This window comes from Hordeum vulgare, chromosome 1H (assembly GCF_904849725.1).
Source record: "Hordeum vulgare subsp. vulgare chromosome 1H, MorexV3_pseudomolecules_assembly, whole genome shotgun sequence".
In the NCBI taxonomy this organism is placed as follows: domain Eukaryota; kingdom Viridiplantae; phylum Streptophyta; class Magnoliopsida; order Poales; family Poaceae; genus Hordeum; species Hordeum vulgare.
The window spans coordinates 319,394,835-319,422,122 of record NC_058518.1 but is presented as its reverse complement, the minus strand read 5'-3'; the positions used below and the strand labels follow the sequence as shown (position 1 = coordinate 319,422,122).

The 27,288-nt window shown below is 45.7% G+C and overlaps 1 long non-coding RNA gene across 1 annotated transcript; it reads left to right on the top strand.

Annotated features, from left to right (window-relative positions):
- The first annotated feature begins 21,496 nt into the window (after positions 1-21,496).
- LOC123410288 lies at positions 21,497-22,836 on the top strand. Its single transcript, XR_006613018.1, has 2 exons — positions 21,497-22,513; positions 22,622-22,836. It is a non-coding gene; the product is annotated as an uncharacterized LOC123410288 (long non-coding RNA).
- The last annotated feature ends 4,452 nt before the right edge of the window (positions 22,837-27,288 follow it).

Below are 27,288 nucleotides of genomic sequence, written 5' to 3'. Positions count from 1 at the left end.
TCACTTAAGACAATGTGGAATTGTTTCACAGTTAACACCGCCTGGAACACCACAGCGTAATGGTGTGTCCGAACGTCGTAATCGTACTTTATTAGAGATGGTGCGATCTATGATGTCTCTTACCGATTTGCCATTATCATTTTGGGGTTATGCATTAGAAACAGCTGCATTCACTTTAAATAGGGCACCATCAAAATCCGTTGAGACGACACCATACGAACTGTGGTATGGCAAAAGGCCAAAGTTGTCGTTTCTTAAAGTTTGGGGATGTGATGCTTATGTCAAAAAGCTTCAGCCTGAAAAGCTGGATCCCAAAGCGGAAAAGTGCGTCTTCATAGGTTACCCAAAAGAGACAGTTGGGTACACCTTCTATCTCAAATCCGAGGGCAAAGTGTTTGTTGCTAAAAACGAAGCTTTTATCGAGAAGGAGTTTCTCTCGAGAGAATTGAGTGGGAGGAAGATAGAACTTGACGAGGTTGTCGAACCTCTCATCCCTCTGGATGGTGGCGCAGGGCAAGGGGAAACCTCTGTCCTTGCGACGCCGGTTGAGGAGGAAGTTAATGATGATGATCATGAAACTCCAGTTCAAGTTTCTGTCGAACCACGCAGGTCGACGAGACCACGTGCTGCTCCAGAGTGGTACGGTAATGCCGTCTTATCAATCATGTTGTTAGACAACAATGAACCTGCAAATTACGAAGAAGCAATGGTGGGCCCAGATTCCAACAAATGGCTAGAAGCCATGAAGTCCGAGATAGGATCCATGTATGAGAACAAAGTGTGGACTTTGGAGGTACTGCCTGAGGGCCGCAAGGCTATTCAGAACAAATGGATCTTTATGAGGAAGATGGACGCTGACGGCAATGTGACCGTTTATAAAGCTCGACTTGTGGCAAAGGGTTTTTCACAAGTTCAAGGAGTTGACTACGATGAGACATTCTCACCCGTAGTGATGCTTAAGTCCGTCAGAATCATGTTAGCAATAGCTGCATTTTTCGATAATGAAATCTGGCAGATGGATGTCAAAACGGCGTTCCTTAACGGTTTCCTTAAGGAAGAGTTGTATATGATGCAACCCGAAGGTTTTGTCGATCCTAAGAATGCTAACAAAGTGTGCAAACTCCAGTGATCCATTTATGGACTGGTGCAAGCATCTCGGAGTTGGAACAAACGCTTTGATGAGGTGATCAAAGCATTTGGGTTTATACAAGTGGTTGGAGAATCCTGTATTTACAAGAAAGTGAGTGGGAGCTCTGTGGCGTTTCTAATATTATATGTGGATGACATATTGCTGATTGGAAACAACGTGGAGTTTTTGGAGAGCATAAAGGATTACTTGAATAAAAGTTTCTCTATGAAGGACCTAGGAGAAGCTGCTTACATTCTAGGCATTAAGATCTACAGGGATAGATCAAAACGCCTGATAGGACTTTCACAAAGCACATACCTTGATAAAGTTTTGAAGAGGTTCAAAATGGAACCGTCCAAGAAAGGGTTCTTGCCAGTTTTACAAGGTACGAGATTGAGTAAGACTCGGTGCCCAGCAACTGATGAAGATAGAGAGCACATGCGCTCCGTCCCCTATGCTTCAGCCATAGGTTCTATCATGTATGCAATGCTGTGCACTAGACCGGACGTTAGCCTAGCCATAAGTATGGCAGGTAGGTTCCAGAGTAATCCAAGAGTGGATCACTGGACGGCGGTCAAGAATATCCTGAAGTACCTGAAAAGGACTAAGGAGATGTTTCTCGTGTATGGAGGTGACGAAGAGCTCGCCGTAAAAGGTTACGTCGATGCAAGCTTTGACACAGATCCGGACGACTCTAAGTCGCAAACCGGATACGTATTTATTCTTAATGGGGGTGCGGTAAGCTGGTGCAGTTCCAAGCAGAGCGTCGTAGCAGATTCTACATGTGAAGCGGAGTACATGGCTGCCTCGGAGGCGGCTAAGGAGGGTGTCTGGATGAAGCAATTCATGACGGATCTTGGAGTGGTGCCAAGCACACTGAATCCAATAACCTTGTTCTATGATAACACGGGTGCCATTGCCCTAGCAAAGGAACCACGGTTTCACAAGAAGTCCAGACACATCAAATGACGCTTCAACCTCATCCGCGACTACGTCGAAGGGGAGGACGTAAATATATGCAAAGTGCACACGGATCTGAATGTAGCAGACCCGCTGACTAAACCTCTTCCACGGGCAAAGCATGATCAACACCAGAACTGTATGGGTGTTAGATTTATTACAATGTAATTCGCATGATGATGTTAGGGCTAGATTATTGACTCTAGTGCAAGTGGGAGACTGTTGGAATTATGCCCTAGAGGCAATAATAAATATAGTTATTATTATAATTCCTGTATCAAGATAATCGTTTATTATCCATGCTATAATTGTATTGAATGAAGACTTATATACATGTGTGGATACATAGACAAAACACTGTCCCTAGCAAGCCTCTAGTTGGCTAGCCAGTTGATCAACGATAGTCAGTGTCTTCTGATTATGAACAAAGTGTTGTTGCTTGATAACTGGATCACGTCATTAGGAGAATCACGTGATGGACTAGACCCAAAATAATAGACGTAGCATGTTGATCGTGTCATTTTATTGCTACTGTTTTCTGCGTGTCAAGTATTTATTCCGATGACCATGATATTATATAACTTACTAACACCGGAGGAATACTTTGTGTGTATCAAACGTCGCAACGTAACTGGGTGACTATAAAGATGCTCTACAGGTATCTCCAAAGGTGTTCGTTAAGTTAGTATGGATCGAGACTGGGATTTGTCACTCCGTGTGACGGAGAGGTATCTTGGGGCCCACTCGGTAATACAACATCACACACAAGCCTTGCAAGCAATGTGACTTAGTGTAAGTTGCGGGATCTTGTATTACGGAACGAGTAAAGAGACTTGCCGTTAAACGAGATTGAAATAGGTATGCGGATATTGACGATCGAATCTCGGGCAAGTAACATACCGAAGGACAAAGGGAATGACATACGGGATTATATGAATCCTTGGCACTGAGGTTCAAACGATAAGATCTTCGTAGAATATGTAGGATCCAATATGGGCATCCAGGTCCCGCTATTGGATATTGACCGAGGAGTCTCTCGGGTCATGTCTACATAGTTCTCGAACCCGCAGGGTCTGCACACTTAAGGTTCGACGTTGCTTTATGCGTATTTGAGTTATATGGTTGGTTACCGAATGTTGTTCGGAGTCCCGGATGAGATCACGGACGTCACGAGGGTTTCCGAAATGGTCCGGAAACGAAGATTGATATATAGGATGACCTCATTTGATTACCAGAAGGTTTTCGGAGTTACCGGGAATGTACCGGGAATGACGAATGGGTTCCAGGAGTTCACCGGGGGGGGGGGGGCAACCCACCCCGGGGAAGCCCATAGGCCTCGAGGGTGGCGCACCAGACCTTAGTGGGCTGGTGGGACAGCCCAAAAGGGTCCTATGCGCATTGGGAACAAAATCAAGGAGAAAAAAAAGGGGAGGTGGGAAGGAAAGGAAGGACTCCCACACACCAAACCAAGTCCAACTCGGTTTGGGAGGGGGGAGACCTTCCCCCCTTAGGTTCGGCCGACCCCTTGGGAGTCCTTGGACCCCAAGGCAAGGCTCCCCCCTCCTCCTCCTATATATAGTGGGGTTTTAGGGCTGACTTGAGACAACTTTGCCACGGCAGCCCGACCACATATCTCCACGATTTTACCTCTAGATCGCGTTTCTGCGGAGCTCGGGCGGAGCCCTGCTGAGACAAGATCATCACCAACCTCCGGAGCGCCGTCACACTGCCGGAGAACTCTTCTACCTCTCCGTCTCTCTTGCTGGATCAAGAAGGCCGAGATCATCGTCGAGCTGTACGTGTGCTGAACGCGGAGGTGTCGTCCGTTCGGCACTAGATCGTGGGACTGATCGCGGGATAGTTCGCGGGGCGGATCGAGGGACGTGAGGACGTTCCACTACATCAACCGCGTTCACTAACGCTTTGTTGTACGGTCTACAAGGGTACGTAGATCACACATCCCCTCTCGTAGATGGACATCACCATGATAGGTCTTCGTGCGCTTAGGAAATTTTTTGTTTCCCATGCGACGTTCCCCAACATCTCTCTCTTCCTCTCAGGTCTCACACTCCCCCGCTCTTCTCAGCCCATCCTTGTCAGATCGGTCGATGAAGTGCCCGACGATCCGCTCGAGCACGGCATGCTCTCGGACCGACCCAGTGCTCGGCGCCGACGGAGAAGAACGTGGAGGCGTGGGACTCGTTGTCAGGCTCGGTCGATAGCCACCCCTGTTTCTACTTGCCGGTTTGGCTGTGAAGAGTTGATGGGTGATTCAACGGCTGTGGTTGAAAGATACCGCTTCAGGCGGGAGTCGACCTGCGTCGTTGATCCAGCATCTGACGGCTACTGGAGCTGCCCGCGTTGCTGTATCAATTTCGACAGGAGTTCATTTATTTCTGCTGTTTAATCTAGTTCCTTTCCTTTCCTTTGCTGGCCTATATAAGCCATGGTTTCCAGCCCTAAGAGGCATGTAATTAATATTTGGGTAGAACCCTAGGCCACCGGCGGCGCGCCACATGCACTTTCCCCTTTTCTCCAAGCAATTCAATCCCTCCGATCACCGAGTTCTGTCTGAATTGCGCACCAGAATCACTTGGATCATCTCGTCAGGTGCTCTGATCCTGACAATTGGTACCAGAGCCAGCCGATTCTCGGTGAAGGAAGAGGGTAGCGGAGCTTCTCATTGGATCTGGAGGGCGGGATCCATCTCAAGGTGAGTCCTGATCTTTCCCACCACCCACCCTGTCCTTCTAAGGATGACAGGACCTATTGAGTTAGTCTTGACAGGGGATTTGCAACTAGCTTCTTTGGAGTTAGATGTGAAAACACTGAGAAGTAGTAGAGAGGAGGATAGGAAGGAATTTCAGGAATTTCGTGCTATGGTGAACAAGAACTTTGTTACTATGCAAAACAACTTTGATAAGATACAGGATAACTTCAGAAAGTTGATGTTAGATCATGGTTCTGAAGAAGATCAGGGAGATCATTGAGAGCATGGTAGTGTCCAAAAGAAAGTTGAAGAGGTGCAATCACCTGTGGTTCCTCTGGGTAGGCCCAAACAGCTGCACAATTTTACTCCACCTTCAGTGCATGGCTTAGAAAAAGAAGCTGCTGTAGTGGTTGGGACTGGTGTGCTCAGGGATAATTCAGGAAAGGAGTTGAACTTAGATGGTACTGTCAAGGCTCCTTACAGGCATCCAACTTTTTCTAGCAACAAGATGGACAATATTCAGAGTAATGGACAGCAGCAATTGTTACCTATGCAACAAGCAGAAGTGGGTACAATTGAGTAATGGCCTGATGGCTAGAAACACAGGCAGTTTGCTATGCCTGACAGCAGAAGACCTGTACTTACAGTAAAACCTGCAAAGCTTAATCTTGTGGAATTTGAGGGTGCAGATCCTGAAGCTTGGATACAGAATCTGGATCAGTACTTTGCTGCTGCAAGAACACCTATTGAACATAGAACTGAATTAGCAGTGTCATATCTGAAGGGCCGTGCAGTACAGTGGTGGAGAGGTACTGGATATGCTCCTAGTAATGTGCCTTGGCATAAGTTTTGTTCTTATCTTTCAGAGAGATTTTCCGTGGAATCATCTTGTGATATTGTAAGCTCTTTCCATGCTGTTCATCAGACTGCATCATTGTCTGGGTATGTGGAACAGTTTGAATTATTGATGAATGTGATGAGGAGGGAAAACCCTGGGATTCCTGATAGCTACTATGTTACTAGTTTTGTGGCTGGCTTAAGTCCTTACATCAAGAATCATGTGGAATGTTTTAAACCCAAAGATATGTAGACTGCTATGTGGTATGCTAGGAGAATGGAAAAAAGCACAACCTCAAGTGGTACAAACTAAAGCTTATGTTCCTCAACCTAAGACACAAGTGTTGTTTGAGCAAACTAAGAGTGAAGGTAGTACTGTCAATCACAATAGGAATGTTATAATTCAGCATGCTAAGCAGAATCAAGTGTGTTACAAATGTAGAGAGCCTTGGGTTCCAGGTCATAGGCAAGTATGCAAGATGAACCAGAAAGCTCAAGTCCAAGCTTTGCAAGCACAGGAAGAAGAGTGGCCTGAAACCATTTTTGTCACTGACTTTGCAGACCCTGATCTGGAAAATACAGAGCAGGTGCCAGGAGAAACTATACTCCAAGTTTCTATGCATGCAGTGATGGGCATGGGTGCTATGAAGAATACCTTTATTCTTACTGTTAAGGTAGGTGAGCTTCTGGCAACAGCACTAGTGGACAGTGGTAGCACTTCCACTTTTGTTTCTCCTGAAATGGCATCCAAAATGCTAGTTAAACCAAGAGCTACTCCTAGAGTCAAGGTGGCTGTAGCTAGTGGTGAAGTACTCTGGAGTGCATTTATAGTGCAAGATTGTACTTACGAAATTCAGGGGCAAGAATTCAGGGACAGTTTCAGGGTGCTAAAATTAAAAGGATATGATATGATTTTGGGAGTGGATTGGCTGAAGAAGTATAGTCCTGTATACATGGACTTTCTGAAGATGGAAATGAAAATATCAATGGGCAATGGAAGGGCTATTACATTTCTGATGAAACTATTCCCAGTGCTCAGCCTGAAGAAGCTAGTCACTTAAATCAAAAGGAAATGGAACATGTTGTATGTGGCTTTGTGTTGTTCACTGCTTCTGCTATGGAAGTTTGCAATGCAGAAAAGAAGTTTCCTCAAGAGCTTCAGTCATTATTGGATAGATATGAGCAATTGTTTCAAGAACCAACAGAGTTGCCTCCTACAAGACCTTGTGATCATAGGATCCCTCTGATAGAAGGAGCTAAGGTTGTAAACCAAAGGCCCTACAGAATGCCACACCATCAAAAAGAAATTCTAGAAAGAATTATCAAGGAGCTGCTCAAAGCAGGAGTCATCAGACCAAGCACAAGTCCTTTTTCTTCACCTGTTCTGTTGGTTAAAAAGAAAGATGGGTCATGGAGGTTGTGCACAGATTATAGAAAGTTGAATGCAATTACTATCAAGAACAAATATCCTATTCCAGTAATTGAGGACCTATTAGACCAGTTGAAGGGAGCTAAATTCTTTTCAAAGATTGATCTCAGAAATGGCTACCATCAGATTAGGATGGCTGAAGAGGATATTCATAAAACTGCATTTGTCACTCATATGGGCTTATTTGAATACTTGGTGATGTCCTTTGGATTAACAAATGGGCCAGCTAGTTTCCAGGCATTGATGAACTTTCTCTTTGGAATGTTAAAGTTTGTGGTCACATTCTTTGATGATATACTGGTATTCAGCAAATCCTTGAATGAGCATAAGGATCATTTGACCCAAGTATTTGATATCTTGCAGAAGAATCAGCTGTATGCTAGATGGGAAAAATGTTCTTTTGGTCAGACTGAAGTGGAATATTTGGGCCATATAATTAGTCAAGAGGGAGTTGCTACTGACCCATCAAACATCAAAGCAATCAAGGATTGGCCTACTCCTAAGAACATTACTGAACTGAGAAATTTCTTGGGCTTGAGTGGGTATTACAGAAGGTTCATTAAAGATTATGGAATTATTTGCAGGCCCCTGTTTGACTGTCTGAAGAAAGATGCATTTCATTGGAGTGCTCCTCAAGACAGAGCAATGGAGGTGGTCAAGGACAAATTAACTAACTCTCCTGTCCTGATATTACCTGATTTTGCTAAGCCCTTTGTGTTGGAAGCTGATGCAAGTGGTTATGGTCTGGGAGCTGTTTTGATGCAGGAAGGGAGACCCATTTCATACCTGAGCAAGTCTATTGGATCTAGAGTTGCTGCTTTGTCTACTTATGATAAGGAGGCCATGGCCATCATAGAAGCTATCAAAAAGTGGAAACATTATTTCCTGGCTACTACTCTTATTATCAGAACTGACCAGGAAAGTTTGAAGTACATCCAGGAGAAAAAGTTGACAGAAGGTATCCAACACAAGTTGCTGCTCAAGTTGTTGGGATACAATTTCACAATTAAGTACAAGAGAGGCAAAGAAAATAAAGTAGCTGATGCATTGTCTAGAGTGAAATACTGGACTTCTATGCTGGTTGCAAGTACTGTAACTCCCACTTGGGTTGTAGAGGTGGTGAATAGTTACAGCTAGGATGAAAATATAAAGGAGTGGATCACTCAATGTGCAGTGGATAAAGGGGCTCATGGTCTTACTCTTATAGCAATGGTATACTCAGGTTTAAGAACAAGGTGGTTGTAGGTAAAGCTACCGAGCTCAGGCAGGAATTACTGAAAACATTTCATAATTTAGAGCTAGGGGGCCACTCTGGTGAGAGGGCTACTTATCAAAGGATTAAGTTAGTGTTTCATTGGCCTGGTATGAAACAGGATGTGATTGCATTTGTTAAAGCTTGCCCAGTGTGCCAACTCAACAAAGCTGAACATTGTCCCTATCCTGGACTGTTGGAGCCATTGCCTGTGCCTGATTTTGCTTGGGCTCATGTGAGCATGGATTTTGTAGAAGGATTGCTAGTGTCTGAAAACAAGGATTTGATACTGGTGGTAGTGGACAGGTTCACTAAATATGCACATTTCATTGGCATGAAGCATCCCATTATTGTGGAATCTATTGCTAGAGCATTCTCTGAAACTGTTTTCAAATTACATGGTATGCCAGTAGTGATTGTGACTAACAGAGACAGAATCTTTACAGGTAACTTGTGGCAGCAGTTGTTCAAGTCCCTAAAGATTAAGTTGCACATGAGTACTAGCTATCACCCACAATCTGATGGACAAAGTGAGAGGGTTAACCAGTGTTTGAGAATTATCTAAGGTGTATGTGCTTCCAGCAACCTAAGAAGTGGCACAGCTGGTTAGCTTTAGCAGAGTGGTGGTATAATACCAGCTTTCACACTGCTTTGAACATGACTCCATTCCAGGCACTCTATGGTTTTCCCCCACCTATGGTGGCTGAGTCTGTTCTTCCTGACTCTATATCTATGGATGCTGTTGATCTGTTGCAAAACAGGGAACTAGCAATGGAGGTCATCAAGCAGAATTTGCTCAAAGCACAAGAGAGAATGAAGTGGTTTGCTGACAAGAAAAGGAAGGATAGGGAATTTGATGTAGGGGACATGGTGTATCTGAAGCTGCAACCCTACAGGCATACTTCCCTAAGCCTGCACAGACATTTGAAATTGCATTCTAAATTCTATGGGTCATTTAGAATTCTGCACAAGGTGGGACAGCATGCTTACAAACTACTTCTGCCTGAAGGATGCAGGCTACACCCTACCTTCCATGTAAGCCAGCTTAAAAAGCACATTGGGCAAAAGGTGGTGCCCTCCAAGGATCTGCCGTTAGTGGGATCTAATGGCATTGTTCTGATGGAGCCTGGAGCTATTCTGGACAGGAAATTGGCCCCACGAGTTCAAGGAGACATATCTATACCTGCGGTTCGTTGGTTGATCAAGTGGCTCAACATTCCAGTGGAGCAAGCTAGCTGGGAGGATTCGGCTTTCATCCAGAAAGTTTTCCCATCGTTCGCAGCTTGAGGGCAAGCTGCCGCTCAACAAGGAGGTATTGTCAGGCTCGGTCGATAGCATCCCCTGTTTCTACTTGCCGGTTTGGCTCTGAAGAGTTGACGGGTGATCCAACGGCTGTGGTTGAAAGATACCGCTTCAGACGGGAGTCGACCTGCGTCGTTGATCCAGCATCTAACGGCTACTGGAGCTGTCCGCGTCGTTGTATCAATTCTGACAGGAGTTCATTTATTTCTGCTGTTTAATCTAGTTTCTTTCCTTTTCTTTGCTGGTCTATATAAGCCACGATTTACAGCCTTAAAAGGCATGTAATAAATATCTGGGTAGAACCCTAGACCGCCGGCGGCGCGCCACATGCACTTTTCCCTTTTCTCCAAGCAATTCAATCCCTCCGATCACTGAGTTCTGTCTGAATTGCGCACCAGAATAACTTGGATCATCTCGTAAGGTGCTTTGATCCTGACACTCGTTTCCACCGGATCGACGGCGTTGGCAATCACGCGTCGGAACCGCTGCGCCCGGTGCCTTCCTCTCCGTCTCGTCCGACGCTTGGGGCCTCCGCTCGTTCGCGGCTGCACTGCGCCCTACCCTGCCTAGGTGCCGGAAGGGCGTGTTGTGGTTGCCGCTGTTAGTTGCTGCACCGAGAGGTTTCCGTCGCCTGCTACGGCCAGATCTAGTCGAACATGTCCTATGGGTTATCCACCGCTTCACTCTGCTTCACGTGCACATGGGCGGAGGAGGCAACGACCCGACCTGCCCAGTAGCTAAACAATGCCTCCCTGACCCGCTCTTCTCCAGCAACAGTCTCCCTTATGGGGTAATGAATCTCAAGCCATGCTTTTTTTCCTTTACATGAACAACAAACCTACGTATATGTCATACCTGACATGTTTGGTGGGCTACTGTTGTCCGATTGCTGGCTGTGCTGCTGCTTGTGGATCCTTCTAGTTGTTTAGCTTCCACTAAATGTCAACATGTTTCAGATTTCCTCTTCTCTTTTTCAATTGGGTGTGCTGCTATTCCCTTATTTATTTTGCTATTTGCGAGCGGGTTTACTGCAAGTTTTATAAGGCACGGGTCGGGAAAGAAAGCAACTCGTTTTTGTTACGGCATATACTTCGGATTTGAATATTGTTACTACTAGTATCTTTGCCTCATCTCCAGTAATAATACAGTAATAAGTTGTAGTAATACGTATTAGTATTAAATACGGATGAAAGATATCTCTTGGATTCTCTTCTATCGCAGTACGTATTAGTAACCGACGGGGCTCCAGCTAGGGCTGGGCATTTGATTTATATGGTTATAATACGGTTTGCTTTATTTGATTTTATATAATTTTGGTTTTGGAGAAATAGAAACCGAAATAATCATTTAAAATTTAGAAACCGAACCATATTAACCATAATATATCGGCTCGGTTTGTTTGGTTAATCGAAAAATCAAAATTCATGCACTTGCCAGTATAAGTGTAATGACTCGAGAGCACATTTTATAATATGCAAAAAGATAATCACAAGTTTTAGCAACCTTAATATCATTCTATGGTTTATTCGGTCAAACAAACTAGTAACCATAATTAAGTAGAAAAAACACATGAAACGTGAAATGTATTATTTACGAAGAAATGTGATGCCTTCATACAGTTGCACTTCCGGAAATAAGGTATTACATAGGGTATCTCACATATCGGTTTGTTCAGTCTATTCGGTTTCTGGGCACCAAAAATCGAACAAAAACAAAACACCGAGCAACCTTAAAATTTCCCACCGAACCAAAAATCAAATCACCAAATAAACCGACAAATCGGTTAATACGGTTCGGTTTGGTTTGGTTTTTCGGTTTTCGGTTTTATAATACCCACCCCTAGCTCAAGCGTTAGGGTCGCGCGAAAGCCGATGGTCTCCCGGATCGAAGATTTTTTTTTTTCCGTTTTCCTGACTTTCCGTCATAATTTAGACTAGCTATAGAGGTAACTTATATAGATAGTATCATGTACTCTCCCAGTGTTAAGTAAATAATCAATTTTTCGAGTAGATTAATCCATGAAATAATTACTAACATGGCATTGACTAGATTCATGACATGCTGATCACACAGCATACTAGCAAGTACTACGCATATAGCAGAAACATCTACGCATATAGCTAGTACTATTAGGGCAGAAATAAACAGGAGCGGGGTAAATAGGTTATACCCTTCGATTGGCCATTTGGTCGTAGCACCAGCGTTGGCGGCAGCAGCATCCTGTGCTGCCTTCTTCTCGGCTTCGGCCTTCTCGAGGAGGAGACGGTCGGCTTCACTTGGTGAAGACATGGCGATGATGAGGACGACGTGGACGTAGACGAAGCAGACGGACGGAGGCAAGCAGTCGCGTGATCGCTCCCTAAAAACCTAATCGCCCCTCTCCCGTACAGGAACCGGAGTGGCGAGGTTTCGGAGGCCTCCTCAATACGCGGTGAACGGAACGTAGTCGCCGGCGGCAGCAGCAAAGGAACGAGCGCGTGAGGCAGAGACGATCTGATCTCGTGACGGCTAGGGTTGGCGTTAGCCCTTCTTATATAGACGGTTGAGTGGAGAAACATGGGATGAACCCACGTCTGAGTCGGTAACAGCCCACGATCCGATGTCTCAGATCATGTCGCGTCCGTTACGTATTCTCCGTTCCTGGCCGGCAAAAATAAGCGCGTAGGTATGAGCTCGGCTCGGCTCATTCCGGTGTCACGTCGCGTCGCGGTGAGGCGTGGCGAGGCGGGCGGCGGAGGAGGAGTGCGCGGGGGCCTCTTCTCTTATCTCTCTCCAATAGCATGTAGAAGAGAGACCCTTATAAAAGGGTCCAACTTCTTCTCCACTAGCGGACTCGGACTAAACTTCCCACCACCACCTTATGGTGCCACCACCTACATGGGCCCTTGGAGATTTCTGAAATTCTCTTATGGGCCTAAAGCCCACCACAAATTTCAACAATCGCCCACTAGATCTCAAGGGCACATCGTGTTCCTTCGTTCCAATCAGTGTTTTGATATACCAGCATTTCAGTGAAGACCTGTTAAGGTTGAGCTTCACCTAGAACAAGCAGCTATACCCCTTTACAACTGAACAATTAACTATGCCTTGAATTGTCAGTTCGATGTAAAGAAGCTTCACCAGAAGTCTTACTAGTACTAGGCTACCGAAGGCTGACCCCATGTAACACCCTGGTTTTCGCTCCCGGTTTTTTTTCATTTGCGGGATTTGACCCCCGTCTTTTTTCTCGGTGTTATCGAATTTCTTTCACTATTAGGTATATGAAGATGGTCATCTATCCTTGCCTTTCCCATCCAACCAAAGATTCTCCCGAGTCCAACCTTTCCACCCAAGATCTCTTCTCACGGTTTTGCCGTCAAAACCCTACCTTTCGAATTGCCGGAAGGGAAACCCTGAACTCTCCTATTTCAAAGGAACCCCAATTTCTTTTGACCCGTTGCCTCCCAAGCCTTTTCCCAATGATCATCCCCTATCTTTAAACCCTGGATATGCAAAAATATTGCTAAATCATTTGAAATATTTATCATTTATAATTAATATCTTTTTCTGTAAGATGAAGGAATTAAATCCAGGAAAATAGCTATCCATCTCCAAAGCTTATGAAAACTTGTGGAGATATTATTTGTGATCATATTGAGTTCCCATAAAATATTGGTCATCATTGAATAAAGGAAAATTGTCTTTTCCTATTTAATGCCAATATTGCATTTTGGGCACTTTCTAAAGGAACTACCATTTTGGTAGCCAGGTAAAATCCCAAATAATTTGTGGAGCTTCTCCTATCCTTATCTTCCCCATTTCCATCAAGATGCCAAGCCCCATAGTTCAAATTTTGACCACAACATCAATTTGCAAATTATGTTCAGTTGGGCAATTTGCAAAGGAAGTGCTTTATTCCTTTATCTACTTGAGCTAAAACTTTAAATGGTAGTTTACATTACTAAATCACTAATGAATACCAAGAATCAGCTCAATCCCTCTAGCAATATTTTCCCAGCAATTTTCCCAAGTTTCTGCCCATTTGAAAGCTTTGTGAAGGAAGTACCATGTAGGCATTCCCAAATGAGCTAACATTTTTCCAGCACCTCCATATATTCAAATAAACCCTCTCCACCAAATTTGAGCCAAATTCATGTAGCCATTTGACCCCAGCCTCTCCATCTTTATTTATGTCCAGTTTGTCATGGTGTGAAGGAAGTGCTAGCTAGGATGGGTTATTTGTCCTGCAAATTTGCCAAGGCACTCATCTTAGTAAACCATTGCCACACACCAAAATTCAGCATATTCTCTTTAGCCAATATTCGAGAAAATATCACAAACAGGTTGGTGTCACATCATGTTGGTGCAAGTTTCTCTTATTCTAGAGCCTCCCAGCTTATTCCAGAGCCATATCTCATCTTTATGAGCAGCAAGTCACCTCTTTGACACAGTGCTGCATCCAGGATAGCTCCAGAGCATGTGGCACCCATGGTGACCATGCTTGGGACACGCCAATACGATGAACTGTGCACTGTTGTCGTCGACACGACAGCTCCGGCCAGCTTCTGCGTGTCCTGGCGTGTCAAACAACCTCGGGGAGTGCACGTAGCCCCTCTCCAACACCTTCCCCCTCATCCTTCTTCCTGCCCATGCCACGGCAGTCACCGCCGCGACACTATCCCGCCCGTGTGCATCGTCGTCTTCCCTTGCTGATGTCTTCTTCTCTCCCGAGACGTCCCATTCCCTGTGGAGCGTCCGGTCGACACCGAGTGCGTCCAAGCCAGCTCACCGCGAGCTCCAGTGCTGTGATAAGGATGCCACGGCGTCGTGCTCATCCGCTCGTCGTCGGCCGGCTATAAATAGCCACGACCGAGCCCCTCCCCGAGCACCTCGACTCCCCGGCAAGCTCCCCTCCTTCCTAGCTCTCTCCGTGTCCAAAGAATCAAACGTCGGAGATCTTGTCCCTCCTCTCCGGCAGGGAGCGCCGTCGTGATCCCCTCGGGTCAATCCGAGCAACAGCCCCTCCCCTTCCCTATTAGCCGCCCCAAATGGAATCCTCGAATCCCCAGGAAGCCGTCGATATGCCTAGCTTCTCTGATGGATGACCGGAGCATCGGTGCCGACAACGTCCGACGCGCTCCCATTGTGAAGGACGTCATCGTCATCCTGGCCATCGTCGGGCTCCGTGCACCCCCGGGATGGGTACGGCTGGCTCCCCTGACCACGCCAGTAGGCCGGGCATCGACGGAGGTGTCCCAAGTCGCCGGAATGACCGACGGAGCCGGCGGCCCTTGTCTGCTGTGCGTGCAACGACAGGAGGTAGAAGAAGGAGAGAGAGGAGAGAGAAAGGGACCCGGCAGGTGGGCCCCGACCCCACCTGTCGATGAGAGAGACACCCGCCAGGGTGGATAAGTGGAGGCGTATTTCTAAAAATACGCTTTCCTTTAGCAGAAAGCGTATTTCTGGAGAAGGCGCCAGCGGCTGTTCTCTCAGGGACCTGATGGCAATTATTTTAATTGCATATTGGTCCTTCCTCTTCAAATACTTATATCTTTTTTGCTTGGGACTCCGATTGAGGTGATTCCAAAGCCCACGTCTTCGTTTCGTCGAGCCCTTCATGTTGGTATCATTTTCTCAAGGTGGTTACAATATGAAAATGACCCTTTTGCCCTTGTCTCCAATCAGCCCCTTCGAGAGAGGGAGGTATCCGGCGATCCTTTCTGCGGACTCTCCGCACCTCTTCCGGGAGTATTCATCGACCCCATGCAAGCCGACCATCTAATATATGCCCTCAAGATTTGCTCTGTGTTATTCCTGCATGATTAAATTAATATGCTTGTGATTGTATGGATAGTAATGTGTTGTATGTGACTTTGACAACCCTTGCTCGCATCTTCTATGACGGCACCACGCCTCAGTCTGAGCTATTTTCGGCCGTCCGGGGTGGATGCCGACTTTATAATTCTCTTGTCACCAGCTAGCTCGTGTCGTGAGCTGCTTTTCGGCCGTCGCGGGCAGCTGTTGAATTTCTTTCCGTAGAAGTGACCCTATGCTGTGAACTGTTCTTTGGCCGTCTTAGGGAACTGCTACATTCTTTTTATCAACACCGCCTCATGCTCTGTGCTGCTTTCTAGCCATCTTGAGCCGGGGTTGAGTTATTCTGGTAATGTCCCAGATCTGCGTTGTAAAGACCGTTCTGGTGGCTACCGATTTATTTGCCGGTTTTATGCGAGGGTTCCGAGGGTCTAATTTACATTTAGACTTGCAAATTAATAGTTTACCATTTACATCATGTCGTATTAATGACTCATGATATAGAGATAGGTTGTGGTGTTTCTACCGTTGCTTCATGCATAATTATCATCATGTTAAGTTACTGTTGACAACAACCATGCTTGATAATTATGTTGTTAAAACCAAACCTAGTGGGTTGATCTCGAGTCACCTGTCCGGGCTTATCCGTGCAACCACATTTGCCGATATGGGACGGCCGTGACTTGGGCTGATCGCGTGACCTTTCACCGGTACCTCCAAAGCCGGAGGGTTATGCACGTGTGCTACCCTGATCAGGTAGGCGGTGATAATCATGTGAGCCCAGTTGAGTTGTTTGCGGACTCTAGGGGAGGATGAATGCCGGGGGTACGATGAAAGAGTCACGGGTGAGGCAAGTTTCGTTGGAGCAACACTGGTCCACCCGAATGGGATCACGACGTCAATGCTCCATAGTGTGGGTGAAGTGTGCAACCTCTGTAGAGTGTCAAACCTATTTGAATAGCCACGTCCACAGTATTTGGACAGCCCGACCAAACCTCAGTAGGTGGTCAACCGTAACAGTGATAATAATGAAGGAAGAACTCGTCTTGTGCAGACATCGAAAGATGTCCGGTATATGACATGTTATCCATGGGATGTCTATGAGATGAGTGGTCGGATGACCACATGAGTTGGATTGGATTTGGATCAGATTCAGACTGGACCATGAGAATAGTCGGAGTATAAATTATTTACCTAATATGCTTTACCTTATCACATTTACTTTGGAAGTTATCATGTTGAATAATCTTGTTATACCTTGATAATTATTATTGCTAGATAGGTATACTATGATGATTCATATTGCTCTAATAAGAAATGCATGCCTAAATGCCATAGATTGCATTGTTTAGTGTATATGTTAGTTTGGTTTGCTTGCGAGTACATTCAAAGGTACTCATCGACTTTTAACATGGCCAGGTTCACATAAGGATCCGTGGTCCGTCAGCGAGGAACTGGAGCGTTTGCAGGCTAGGAGCATAACCGAGTCACATCCCTGTGGATTGGAGCCGCACCACGACCATGCTGCCTTAGATAGAGCTTTTCACGGTGCCATCACCCTTGTAGTTCATCATGTAGAACTCTTATATTCATTAATAGAAATGCATGTGTTCATGATACTTGTTGTAAACGTGCATGCCAGAGTGATTTCCTGGGCTGGTATGCGCGGCGACCGTCTGGCTACAGTAGTAATCAGGCGGAGCGCCACAACGAATGGTATCACAGCATCCAGGCTGACTATAGGTTACCCTAGCCAGACATCACTGTCTTGTGTTCAGTAGAAAGCCCAGATGGATTTCAGCCATCTTTGCCATCTGGCATGGCTACTATTGACCATAAGGCAACCCCAGAGGTTTTTGGCTCCATCAGACCCCAATTCTCGTCGCCCTTGCCTTCGGTGTGAAATGCTCGCACCCGACAATGACCCGTGAGCCCTGAAACCCCTAGGTAAACCAGATATCCTTACCCCTGCTGTCTAGCCATGACATTTCTCTCCTTACTCTAGTTTCCTTTGGGAAACGCTTATAAATTCTATCTTTCCTCAATAACCGTAGGAACGTTGACTAAGCCATTTTGGCTATTGTCCTGCGTCGAGTGTGATGCTCCCTAAGGAAGTAGTAGGAGCTTGACACCAGTGCTACCAGGATCATTGTGCGGTTTCGCTTCTAAATCCTTAGAGATGCATCGAGTGCGCTATATTAGTTATACTAGTGAATCCTTGGCCATGTGTAAGGTCCACAACACTTGAATTTTATTTGCCTTTTTGGTTTTTTGTGGTTTTCGTTTCTTTAGTCGATTTCGTTTTTTTTCCGCTCCGACTGGATCCATCTGCAAGAGTTATCTAAGAAGACCAGCATGCAACTGAAATAATACCCAATAATCCCCGTCTCAACAAAAGTCAAGCCATGCCAACTGCCTGATATTCAGAACATTACCACCGGATCTGTTAAGAATGAAGAATGGGTCAGAAGCAGAATCGTGTGCAACAGACAAAGCCAGATTATACATGAATGAATTTGCCTCAGAACCAATCACGCCTAAGGAGCAGTCACATGAGCTACCAAGAATGTACATCAGTAAGGACAAATGATTCCGTACGAGGATTATTTCAGTCAGTGGGGTGAACCCGGAGTTTTCTTTCAATACATCCAAGAACCATTTATCACCCACCAAGGACATATTTCAAGAACGAATGCACCAAAAGCAGCAACAAAACTCCGGTATGTTGGTACAAATTTCAAGGCAAACCTTGAAGCTCAACGGTGCAAATATAAAATTTCCTGAGCACTATGAACAAAGGTCTACGAGGAATATGGATAAATTCACGGTTGTCCGAATCAAGGAGCACCTAACATGCTTGGAAACCTAGCTGAATCAAATGGGATTATCCCTCAATTGCTTATATCGACAACATATGGTTTGAACATATGGCCTTCTGCATCAATTGTCAACATGAGGTCTGCACCAGTTGTGCAACCTTTACAGCAACAATAACCAGACCAGCGGAAGAACAAGCGATGTGCATGACCAATGGAATATCTTCTGCCAAGCTATAGCCTATATCAAGTTATGGCTCTGCTATGGGGAAAGTTCCGGATACTTCAAAAGGAAGCCAGAACCAGCCCTAGATATGACAATACATCATAGCAAAAGGCTTCTGGAATAAGTAACCTAGCCTTCCCCCACAAGCTACGAAGAAGAGCTTCCTTCCAATCTTCCTCGACACGCCACTCAGTGAGAAATCCTTTCGAGTACGACATTTCCATCTTCTACAGCGTGCTACCGCGGAAAACTTCGGGCATAAGGAACCCGACCTTCCGCAGCAAGCCACATGAAGGAAAACTTACGAGGTATGATACCAGCCTTCTTCAGCATGCTACTCTAGCAGGAGCTTCGAGCATAAGGAATTCAGTCTTCTTCAACACGCCATCGTGCCTACAACGGGCTTGTTAGAAGCAAGGACTAGTCAGTACACATAAGTCGCCTCAAAACCCAGTAGTGATGGAAGGATCTATCCTACACTTGCATATGTTGGGAACATACAGTTTAGTGAATCAGTTCATGCAAGCCACTCATGGACGGGAATAACCATGTCAGAGAAACACCGGTCCTATGTTTAAAAGAAGAGAATGAGCACATCAACCCCTATGACATACACAAGAGTAAGTGGTGGGATCAAGCCAACACTTAGGGAAAATAATCAAGGAATAGTGTTGGCAGGACATGAAAAGTACATCAAAGGAGTCCTCAAAACCAAAGAAGTTGTGGACGAACAACCTTCATAGCGGTCAACAAGATACAGTCTCAAAGACAAAGTGGTATTACCAACCCTTGTGAGACTCTTGCATATGCGGCAACAACAATGTAGTACCTGCGGTTACAAGTGAGTTGCCGCACTTATCATGAATATGGGCCATCAACCCAGATAAGAGGCTATACCCCAAAAGATACACCAAATGACAGCCATACTATGCTCATCTCAGTGGTCACAACAAGGAATACATAAGCTATATATGACAGAGCCATCTTCGCTAGCAACAGAGTCTGAACAATACATTAAGATCGAATGGCTCAAGGCACACCGGGAGCAACAGCTCATAGACATCATGACATCATTGGAGTAAGAGATTACTGTCTATGATTATTTTGTGATCATGCCTGACGTTGGAGTTGAGGATATAGCAGCAATAGCTCGGTCATGTGAATTCCTTCAGTCATGGATCATCTAAGGGCAAAGATAGGATGCATAAGCCAGAACGAAACATCAGAACGAAACACGCAACCAGATTGAGCATTCTAACACAACAAAAAGAAAGACAATCCCATTCACTCGAGGACATACGAGCACATGAGCATGGTACCAGGAACGAACGAATTACCCATGGCAGCTAGGATACGAAGCATTACAATAAAGCCTGAAGCACGTACTCCCAGGACCTAGAACTACGATGTTTATTGGCAGTACCTGCTACCCCACCCCTCAACACTACTATGAGAACAAAGAGTACACCTGACAGGAAAGAGAAGGATTCAAGAGAGTTTTATGTAGAGACAACACCTGGTCCCTCCGAAGAGGCAGTTATAAGGTTAGAGAACCAACGAAGGCATGAAAACTGATGGATCCAAGTCGCACACAGGTAAGTCCCCCTTCCCCCGGAGGTAAGCCTCGAAATCTCAAGGACGAGATTTTCTTAAGGGGGTAGGTTTGTAACACCCTGGTTTTCGCTCCATGTTTTTCTTCATTTGCAGGATTTGACCCCCGTCTTTTTTCTAGGTGTTATCGAATTTATTTCAATCTTGGGTATATGAAGATGGTCATCTATCCTTGCCTTTCCCATCCAACAAAAGATTCTCCCCAGTCCATCCTTTCCACCCAAGATCTCTTCTCAGGGTTTTGCCGTCAAAACCCTACCTCCCGAATTGCGGGAAGGGAAACCCTGATCCCTCATGTTTCAAAGGAACCCCAATTTCTTTTGCCCTGTTGCCTCCCACACCTTTTCCCAATGATCATCCCCTATCTTTAAACCCTAGATATGCAAAAAAGTTGCTAAGTCATTTGCAATATTTATCATTTATATTTAATTCCTTTTTCTGTCACATGAAGGAATTAAATCCAGGAAAATAGCTATCCATCTCCAAAGGTTATGAAAACTTGTGGAGATATTCTTTGAGATCATATTGAGCTCCCATAAAATATTGGTCATCATTGAATAAAGGAAAATTGCCTTTTCCTATTTAATGCCAATATTGCATTTCGTGCACTTTCTAAAGGAACTACCATTTTGGTAGCCAGGAAAAATCGCAAATAATTTGTGGAGCTTCTCCTATCCTTATCTTCCCCATTTGCATCAATATCCCAAGCCCCATAGTTCAAATTTTGAGAACAACATCAATTTGCAAATTCTGTCCAGTTGGGCAATTTGCAAAGGAAGTGCTTGATTCCTTTATCTCCTTGAGCTGACCATTTTCATGGTGGTATACATTTCGAAATCACTAATGAATACCAAAACTCAGCTCAAGGCCTCTAGCAATATTTTCCCACCAATTTTCCTAAGTTTTTGCCCATTTGAAAGCTTTGTGAAGGAAGTACCATGTAGGCATTCCCAAGTGAGCTGAAATTTTTCCAGCATCTCCATATATTCAAATAAAGATTCTCCACCAAATTTGAGCCAAATCCATGTAGCAATTTGACACCAGCCTCTCCATCTTTATTTCTGTCCAGTTTGTCATGGTGTTAAGGAAGTGCTAGCTAGGATGGGTTATTTGTCCTAGAAATTTGCCAAGGCACTCATCTTAGTAAACCATTACCACACACCAAAATTCAGCATATTCTCTTTAGCCAATATACCAGAAAATATCACAAACAGGTTGCTCTTAGATCATTTTGGTGCAAGTTTCTCTTATTCTAGAGCCTCCCATCTTATTGCAGACCCATATCTCATCTTTTTGAGCAGCAAGTCACCTCTTTGACATAGTGTTGCATCCAGGATAGCTCCAGAGCATGTGGCGCCCGTGGTGACCACGCTTGGGACAGGCCAAAACGGTGAACTGTGCACTGTTGTCGTCGGCACGACAGCTCCGGCCAGCTTCAGCGTGTCCTAGCGTGTTAAACAGCCTCGGGGAGTCCACGTAGCCCCTCTCCAGCACCTTCCCCGTCCTCCTTATTCCTCCCCACGCCACGGCAGTCGCCGCCGCGACACTGTTCCGCTCGTGTGCATCGTCGTCTTCCCTCGCTGATGTCTTCTTCTCTCCCGAGACGTCCCATCCCCTGTGGAGCGTCAGGTCGGCACCGAGTGCGTCCAAGCCAGCTCACCGCGAGCTCTACTGCGGTGATAAGGATGCCACGGCGTCATGCTCATCCGCTCGTTGTCGGCCGGCTATAAATAGCCACGACCGAGCCCCTCCCCGAGCACCTCGACTCCTCGGCAGACTCCCCTCCTTCCTAGCTCTCTCCTTGTCCAAAGAATCGAACGTTGGAGCTCTTCTCCCTCCTCTTCGATAGGGAACGCGGTCGTGATCCCCTTGGGTCAATCCGAGCAGCAGCCCCTCCCCTTCCCTATTAGCCGCCTCAAATGGAACCCACGAGTCCCCAGGAAGCCGTCGAGCCGCCTAGCTTCTCCGAGGGATGACCGGAGCATCGACGCCGACAACGTCCGATGCGCTCCCCGCTGTGAAGGACGGCGTCGTCATCCTGGCCATCGTCGGGCTCCGTGCACCCCCGGGATGGGTGCGGCTGGCTCCCCTGAGAACGCTAGTAGACTGGACGTCACCGGAGGTGGCCCGAGTCGCCGGAAAGACCGACGGCGTCGGTGGCCCTCCTCTGCTGTGCGTGCAATGGCGAGAGGTAGAAGAAGGAGAGAGAGGAGAGAGAAAGGGACCCAACAGGTGGGCCCCGACCCCACCTGTCGATGAGAGAGACACCCGCCAGGGTGGATAAGTGGAGGTGTATTTATAAAAATACGCTTTCCTTCAGCAGAAAGCGTATTTCTGGAGAAGGCGCGAGTGGCTGTTCTCTGAGGGACCCGATGGCAATTATTTTAATTGCAAATTGGTCCTTCCTCTTCAAATGCTTATATCTTTTTGCTCGGGACTCCAATTGAGGTGATTCCAAAGCCCACGTCTTCGTCTCGTCGAGCCCATCATGTTGGTATCATTTGGACAAGCTAGTTACACTTTGAAAATGACCCTTTTTCCCTTATCTCCAATCAGCCCCTTCGAGAGATAGAGGTATCCGATGATCTTTTCCGCGGACTCTCCGCACCTCTTCCGGGAGTATTCATCGACCCCAGGCAAGCCGGCCATCTAATATATGCCCTCAAGCTTTGCTTTGTGTTATTTCTGCATGATTAAATTAATATGTTTGTGATTGTATGGATAGTAATGTGATGTATGTGACTCTAACGAACCCTTGCTCGCATTTTCTATGACGGCACCACACGTGAGTCTGAGCTGTTTTCGGCCGTTCGGGGTGGATGCCGACTTTATAATTCTCTTGTCAGCAGCTAGCTCATGTCTTGAGCTACTTTTCGTCCGTCGCGGGAAGCTGTTGAATTTCTTTCCGTAGAAGTGACCCTATGCTCTGAGTTGTTCTTCGGTTGTCTTAGGGAACTACTACATTCTTTTTATCAACACCGCCTTATGCTCTGTGCTGCTCTCTAGCCGTCTTGAGCCGGGGTTGAGTTATTTCGATAATGTCCCAGATCTGCGTTGTAAAGACCGTTCTGGTGGCTACCGATTTATTTGCCGGTTTTATGAGAGGGTTCCGAGGGTCTAATTTACAGTTAGAGCTTGCAAAGTAATAGTCTACCATTTACATCCTGTCGTATTAATGACTCATGATATAGAGATAGGTTGTGGTGTTTCTACCATTGCTATTTCATGCATAATTATCATCATGTTAAGTTATTGTTGACAACAACCATGCTTGATAATTATGTTGTTAAAACCAAACCTAGTGGGTTGATCTCGAGTCACCTGTACGAGCTTATCCGTGCAACCACATTTGCCGATATGGGACGGCCATGACTTGGGCTGGTCGCGTGACCTTTCACCGGTACCTCCAAAGCAGGAGGGTTATGCACGCGTGCTACCCTAATCATGTAGGCGGTGATAATCTTGTGAGCCTAGTTGAGTTGTTTGGGTACCCGTCCCCGGTTGGGACAGTTTAGTTTAGCCACGACGGTGGCAGGTGTCAGAAGGACACAACGCCACACAGGGCAGGACTCCGGGGGAGGATGAATGCCGGGGGTATGATGAAAGAGTCACAGGTCATACAAGTTTCGTTGGAGCAACACTAGTCCACCCGAATGGAATCACGACGTCAGTGCTCCATAGTGTGGTAAAGTGTGCAACCTCTGCAGAGTGTCAAACCTATTCGAATAGTCGCATCTACGGTATTGGACAGCCCGACCAGACCTCAGTAGGTGGTCAACCGTAATAGTGATAATAATGATGGAAGAACTCGTCTTGTGTAGACATCGGAAGATGTCCGGTATAGGACATGTTAGCCATGGGATGGCTATGAGATGAGTGGTCGGATGACCACATGAGTTGGATTGGATTTGGATCAGATTCAAACTGGATAATGAGAATAGTTGGACTATAAATTATTTACCTAATATGCTTTACCTTATCGCATTTACTTTAGAAGTTATCCTGTTGAATAATCTTGTTATACCTTGATAATTATTATTGCTAGATAGGTATGCTATGATGATTCATATTGTTCTAATAACAAATGCATGCCTAAATGCCATGGATTGCATTGCTTAGTGTATATGTTTGTTTGGTTTGCTTGCGAGTACATTCAAAAGTACTCAGCGGCTTTTAACATGGCCAGGTTCACATAAGGATTCGTCGTCCGTTAGTGAGGAACTGGAGCGTGTGTTCATGATACTTGTTGTAAACGTGCATGCCATAGTGATTTCCTGGGCTGGTATGCGCGGGGACCGTCTGGCTACAGTGGTAATCAGGCAGAGCGCCACAACCCCTCGGGTGGAGCATATTAGTCACACTCCTGGCCTATTCATGAGTTTACTAGAGATCACCCCAATCTCATAGACTCTGACCAGCAGTCGGGCTCATATAGGTGTGTTCCTCCAAAGATCACTCTATAGGACAACATCTTGCATTCTGGCTTACACATAAGCTTTAGAACACATTAAGACAGTAGTCATCCTACCATACATTATCCGAGAGCATTGCATGTCCAACGGAGTGGGTTAGTAAAGTTACTCTCCTCCGTTCACCACTGGCTTGTTTTCTCAGGTCCTACTTCACGGGATCTCCGATCATATAGGTTGGATTACTGCCATGGCAACTCATGTGGGTCTCATACCCATCTCCCTCGATGCACTATCTATCACAACACGCGATAGCCCTTTAGTAAAGGGATCTGCCAGATTCTTAGCCATTTGGATGTAATCCAACGCTATCACTCCGGAGTTTCTCAAACGTCTAACAGACTTCAATCTCATTCTTATATGTTTGTTGGACTTCATATTGTCCTTTGAACTCTTCACTTTGACAATAACTGTCTGATTATTGTAGTTCATAAGGATAGCCGGAACCGGCTTCTCAATCATAGGCAAGTCCATCAAAAGATCTCAAAGAAATTCTGCTTCGACACTAGATGTGTCTAATGCTGTTAATTCTGCTTCCATTGTCGATCTCGTTAAGATCGTTTGCTTGCAAAACTTCCAGCAAACAGCACCACCTCCAAGAGTAAATATATACCCAGTAGTGGCCTTCATCTCATCAGCATCAGAGATCCAATTCACATCACTATAACCTTCAAGTACCGATGGGAATCCCGTATAGTGAAGTCCGTGGTTGACAGTACCTTTCAGGTAGCGCATGATTCTTTCAACAGCACGCCAATGAACATCGCCCGGATTGGCAAAAAACCGGCTAAGTTTGCTCACAGCAAACGCGATGTCAGGCCTCGTTGCGCTAGCTAGATACATAAGCGAACCAATAATTTGAGAGAATCTCAATTGATCTATAGTTGTGCCTTTGAACTTTTGAATCAGCACACTAGGATCATATGGTGTTTGAGAAATTTTGCAGTCTAAATATCCAAAGCGACTCAAAATCTTCTCAACAAAGTGGGATTGCAGAAGTGTCATCCCACCCTCATCATCTCTCAAAAGCTTGATGTTCAAGATAACATCAGCCACCCCAAGGTCCTTCATCTCAAAGTTTTGAGACAGAAAAGACTTAACCTCCTCAATCCCTTTGAGGTTGGTTCCAAATATCAGTATTGTTGGAAATATGCCCTAGAGGCCATAATAAATTGGTTATTATTATATTCCCTTGTTCATAATAATCGTTTATTATCCATGCTAGAATTGTATTGATTGGAAACTCAAATACATGTGTGGATACATAGACAACACACTGTCCCTAGTGAGCCTCCAGTTGGCTAGCTCATTGATCAAAGATGGTCAAGGTTTCCAGGCCATAGAAAAGTGTCGTCACTTGATAACAGGATCACATCATTAGGAGAATGATGTGATGGACAAGACCCAAACTATGAACGTAGCATATGATCGTATCAGTTTATTGCTACAGTTTTCTGCATGTCAATGTATTTGTTCCTATGATCATGCGATCATGCAACTCTCGGACACCGGAGGAATACCTTGTGTGTTATCAAACGTTGCAACGTAACTGGGTGACTATAGAAGTGCTCTACAGGTATCTCCAAAGGTGTCTGTTGGATTGGCATGGATCAAGACTGGGATTTGTCACTCCGTGTGACGGAGAGGTATCTCGGGGCGCACTCGGTAATACAACATCACAACAAGCCTTGCAAGCAATGTGACTAAGGAGTAAGTTACGGGATCTTGTATTACGGAACGAGTAAAGAGACTTGCTGGTAATGAGATGGAACTAGGTATGGAGATGTCGATGATCGAATCTCGGGCAAGTAACATACCGAAGGACAAAGGGAACAACATACGGGGTTAACTAAATCCTTGACACAGAGGTTCAACCGATAGAGATCTTCGTAGAATATGTAGGAGCCAATATGGACATCCAGCTCCCGATATTGGTTATTAACCGGCGAGTGTCTCAGGTCATGTCTGCATAGTTCTCGAACCCGCAGGGTCTACACACTTAAGGTTCGGTGACGTTTCGGTATAGTTGAGTTATATGTGTTGGTGACCAAAGGTTGTTTGGAGTCCCGAATGAGATCCAGTACGTCACGAGGAGCTCCGGAATGGTCCAGAGGTAAATATTGATATATATATAGGAAGTCATGCTTTGGTCACCCGAAAAGTCTCGGGCTCATCGGTAGTGTACCGTGAGTGTCAGGGGACCACCGGGAGGGGTGTGACGACCCAAGAGGCTCGTGGACTATGAGAGGAGGGTGACCAGCCCCTGGAGGGATGGCCTAAGTCTCTCTCAAGGGCCCATGCGAAAAGGATAAAGGAAAAAAGGCAAAAAGGCCAAATTAGGAAGGAGTCCTAATAGGATTCCACCTCCCTTGTGGGAGGTGGATTCCTCCCTTGTGGTTCGGCCGAACCTCCTTGAAGTGGAGGCCAAGGCTGCCTCCTCTCCTCTCCTCCTCCTATATATACTAGAGGTTTTTGAGGGTTTTGCACATAAAAATTGCCACGTGCTCTCTCTACTTCTCTCTAGATCTGTTTCTCCTCTAGTCTTGTTCGACGGTTCTTAGGTGAAGCCCTGCTGGATTAGTTCACCACCACCACCACCACGCCGCCGTGTTGGAGAACTCATCTACCTCTCCGCCCCTCTTGCTGGATCAAGAAGGTGGGGATCGTCATCGAGCTATACGTGTGCTGAACGCGGAGGTGCCGTCCGTTCGGCACTAGATCGGGGTGGATCTTGATGGGATCGCGGGACAGATG